Here is a 5,058-nt window from a genome sequence, read left to right as displayed (position 1 = left end):
ACCATGGCATTCCCACTATTCCCTCCATTGCTGCTTTTATTACTGTACTGCCTGGCAGCTGAAACTCCATACCAGCAAGAATAAAAGCTTTCTTTATATAGGGACTGTTCACGTAAGGTTTATCTGAGATTACCTTTTTAAAGTGAATTGGCTTAACTGCATTAAATTCCTTTGTGGGCACTCCTCAGTCTCAATTCTTATTCCAAAATGAAGAAAACTAAATAAATTAAGGACACTTTTTTTTTTTTTTAATACCCTAAGTAAATGTCCACACTGGTTAAATGCACTTTAACCAATCCATTTCGAAGCTGCTCCTCTATCTAAGTAGCCTAAACTTTCCTGTGTCTTTGGGTAAACTAGCCCTGAGTCTCTGTAGCCTTTGCTAGAGGATAGTGTCTCAATCTTGCAGTTGAAGGTCAGCTTCTGAAATGGACACAACAAGAGTAATTTATTTTTAACATGCGCACCAGATGTGGGAAGGTGAGAGACATGTACCTGATGCTGCAAGTTGCACATACAGGGTATTTTTTATACCTTTGCACCTCTGGCTTTCTGGAGGCCATGGGGGAGAGGGAGCTTTTGTAGATATGACTGTGTATACTTTGTACTCCAGTTTGTGTATAGAAAAGTGCTGTACAGGGAGTCCTAGTATCTGTATGGGATACAAGTTTTGGCTTGAAAGTGCACTACATTTTAACTGAGTTGGGAAGAGTTTAGTTTACTTTCTGCCCCCCCCCAATCAAAAGCATGAATTAAAGAATTAAGCAAGCAATCTGGAACCAGTCTAAACAAGCAGAAATAACGCCTCAAGACTTGTTACATTAGTCAGGTATGCTATATTTAACTTCTGTTACTGCAGGGCACCAAGTGTTTTCAGTCCTTTAATTTGTATGCAACCATGGTTCAGCTGGCATTTTGTTATATTATGGCAACACCCAGAACATGATAGGCAATGGAGAGTACAGGAAGGCTCAATCACAGAACAACATTAGAACAAAGGAGGCATGTGGGTGGGCCGTGGGGAAGACACGCCATGGGGGAGATGCAAACTCTCATTCCTTGGTTCAAGATCCAGGGTGGCTTTCCGATAGGCAGGCAAGGTAAGAGGTAAGGTTATTTTTTACCTGTAGAATGGACTTCTCATTGTTTGTTGGCTTTTGCAGGAAGAATGTAATTGTCAACATTGTGTGTGTAGAAACTGAAAGTAAAAACTGGAGGCAGGTATTTGCCCCGAGAGAAGGGGGAGGGGAGAACACAGCATCAGCCTGTCCAAAAGGCATTTCTGAACACAAAAAAGGGCAGGAAAAATGTGTGAAGAATTTAAAAGAAAAGTAAAAAGAAAAAAAGAAATCTGGCAATACTTGTTACTCTGAGAAGTGAATTTACAGAAAGCAGGAATCGATAATATCCCTCAAACTTAAACAAATGTCACATTTGCTAAGCAGATGTGTTTTATTGATTTTTATTTTCTCATAATTTTTGCATAAGGACATAATCAGGCCAGCCTTTAGTGAACCAACTCGCATAATTGTGGAATTAAAGAAATTAGCTGCTTAATATAACTCCAAAAACATTTTTCCATGAACAAATTGGTTCCCTTCTAGAGGGCTAGGCATTCTTCCTCATACAGGAAGCCACAAATTCTTATTATGGAAAACTTTTACTCTTGTAAAACAGCCCTTGGTTTTATGTATAAAGTTGTTTAGACTGTTCTAGCTTTTTAGAGCTAACCTCTAGAGAGCTACTGTTAGAAACTTTACTGTTTTGGTAAATGAAAACTCTCTTCCTCCAAGCTTTCTAGTCCCTAATGTTGACTTCACATATTAGGTCCTGAAAAAAATAGCTTGCATTTAAAGGTGAAGGAGGGATTCCTAAGTCACCATCTATCCTCCAGTGCCATGCTTTATGCCACTGGGGGCCAGTCTTTTGGCAGGCGTCCCGCATACTGGCCCTGCACCCTCCCTGAATGCCACTCTGATCTCTTGCCTTGCCTTGCTTTGCTGCTTTCTTCTCCCTATGTTGTGCTCCCTGCCTGATCTCCTCCTCTGCTTTCTGCTCTGCCTCTTGTGCTGCCTGATCTGCTACATAACACACAGGCTTCCCATGCCACTTGAGGTACTCGTGCCACAGATTGTCCACTCCCAAGTTTATGCAATCTAAAGGTAAAAGCAGTTTGGTTATACTTATTTAGTACAATGTTTTAATTGCAATATGCGTCAGTTAGCTGTCCAGTTCCTTTTGTTGCACCTAGCTTCCTCTTGTGGTTTCTTTTAACTGATCGTGGGAGTGTCTTCTTGTGTCTTTGTCCAGTTCCTCTTCTCTTGCACCTTTTTATGTATTTCTGTTGAATCATTGTTATCTCCTTAGTAGTTTATGGTCCTGTCCTGCCCCCCCCCCTTCTGTCTGCCAAAATCTGTGTGCTGGATTGTTAGTCTTGAACTTGGAGAATTCGGATGCAGTTTAATGCATGCTGGAATTGTTTTCTTTTCAAAATATCTTCTGTTTGTCAAGTGTCCTCACAAGAGTGACTCGAGCAGAAACAGGGAGGTGTCATTTTCATCACTGTCACCTCCTGCAAGAATAGATTGCTGTGTAGAACTAGCTGGTCCTTTAGCTCTCTTTCCGTGAATAGAGCAGCATAGTTAGCCCTGTTAGTCTGAAGTCAGGCAGGAGGCAGAGCAGGATGGCATCTTTGTTTGACTAACATTTGTTTGTCAGGGACTCTTGTAAAACTTCAGTGAAGATGATATAATACTAGTGGGGGGTAGGAAAGGGATTAGCTGGATCTAAATACTGGACCATCGCTATGCTATTTACGGCAGAACATCTGTCATCCTGTGTCTAGAGTCGGATTTCCTCATGTCTCCAACACTTTTTCCAAGTTGCCTCGGCTCCTTACAGACATCTAGATTTTGCAAATAAATGCAGGTATACATAGGTTAAATGATTTGTCTGAGGAAGGTGATCTGAGGTAGGGTACTTGACAGGGACCAATACACCTGGTTTTATGCATTTCAAATGCTAGATCAGTGGGGGCCAGTTGTTCTGGCAGACATGCCACAGATAAGCCCTGCACTTTCCCTGGTGCCACTGACCTGCTGCTCTGCCTTCTGCTCCTTGCTCTGTCTGCACTTGTGCTGCCTGTCTTTTCCCCAGTCTGCTGCATACCACACAGAGGAGAGCTCCAAATGGTTAAAACCATGTTCTGTGTTGAAAGAGCAAAGTCCTCTTCTAGTCTAACACCCCAGATGAGGACTGTATTAACATAAAATGTTGTTCTTGAACAAAATCAGAACATAAATTTCTAAATTTTAGCAAGCTGCAAAAGGCCTGCACCGCTTAGCTACTGGCTTCTCTAATGGTTAACACTTTCTCCCATCTGAAAAATTGGTGGGAGTTTTTCTCTAATTTTTTTTAGAGGACTGCACTGTCACTCTAGTCATTTAGGCATTTGTAGATTATAACCTGACTCAGTTTGTTTCTAAAGTATAGATCCTCTGTTAACTTCTTCAGACTATTTGGACCTCTCCTCCCTTGCATTAGTATCAGTGTTGTCTGCCTTTTGAAGAGCAGTATGTGGCCCAAGAAGATTGCATTTGCTGTTTTGAAAATGAATACTGGACTGGGGAAATGGTCTCCGTTTGCTCCCTGCACAGTCAAGTGGGTTTAGTAACCAGGGGCTCCAAGGTTATTGATGAAAAGGGGCAGCTTTACAGTTTGGAAGAAAGAAAAACTGACCATTTACATTTTTCTCTCTTCCCAAAATTTTCTCTATATTTGAAATTGTACTCTAAACTGATTACATACCAGTTAATGTCCTGATAGCAACACTAATTTTCATGGTCTTAGAATACCATCATCCTAGGCTGAATATTTTTCTCCTGTTGCTTTATGAAATGGGGAAATGGCCTACAAGAGATGCAGTGAAATTTGAGTGTACTCGTATGTGTGTATAGATAGTGTGCATTTTTAAGAGAAAATTCTTTTTTCAGTAAGCCAAGCCTTTCTTTGATGTACTTAAATGTGGGGTGTGAGGAGATCTTCTTTTCTTTTCTTTTTAGCTTCCCACTGTTTTTGCTTTGGCACTCTGAAGTTGAGTGTCCTGCCTGTGTTGCATAATCAGAGTGTCTTCCTGGATATGATTCCAGAACTGGTTCCTCTCTGTCTGTTGTAACCATTAAATAATGCCACTAGTGCTTATTTTGAGGTAAAAGAGTTATGAAAAGTTTTATAAACTGCTGGGTATGTAGACATCAACAGATTGAGCTTCTTCAAAGAAAATGTTGGTAACAGGCCAGTTTTGTAGATTGTTGGCCAAGCTGGATCCTATTAAGTTTCCTGGAAGCTAGTTGAATTCACCTTATTGTAACATGCCATAGGGGTAGCTGACTTCATAATTCTTGGGCTGTATGGCAGCTGGGCTGCATTCTGCCAAAATAATCTCTGATCAGTTTAATAAAGAATTCTCCCAGGAACCAGTACATCATCCCCCAGGTTGAGGTGGGTTCTTCAAGATTAGTGTTAAGGCATCCTCCCACAGGAATTAAATATTTTAATGTGTTTTTACTATGGAAGCCCTGCTCTATTTTACTTTCAAGAGGTCTGGAAGAGCAACCATGATCTTCTGGAAAAGGCTAAGTGATATCTATGCCTTCTGGGACAAATGGACGTGTAATTTTTCTTAAACCATGGATTCTTCCATCCCAACCTGCCCTCTTGAAGGTTAAGCTCTTCCACTTGAGTTTTAAGAGTTTTTTTTTTTGTATGGTGCGTAGCACAGTATATGTGCAATAATTATCATAACATTGAATGCACTTGGCTTCTCACTTCCATAAAAAAGTGAACTGAAGTACTACAACTTCCTTTTTATAATCCGTAATTATAATTATTCCATATTTTCTGACCAACTGCCACACTTGAATAAGGCCCATGATTTACAGATGCTTGAATCATTTCTAGTAAGGCAAAGACTGCAAGATAATATAACTGGTCGATGGTCCTTTCTTTTTCAACCCTTTCTTAAATTATGATGAATGTAAAAAAAAAAAAAAAAAAAAA

The sequence above is a fragment of the Gavialis gangeticus genome, unplaced genomic scaffold (assembly GCF_001723915.1).
Source record: "Gavialis gangeticus isolate Ggan-Ray unplaced genomic scaffold, GavGan_comp1, whole genome shotgun sequence".
NCBI lineage: Eukaryota > Metazoa > Chordata > Crocodylia > Gavialidae > Gavialis > Gavialis gangeticus.
The sequence above is the reverse complement of the archived record's forward strand: the minus strand, read 5'-3'. Positions refer to the sequence as shown.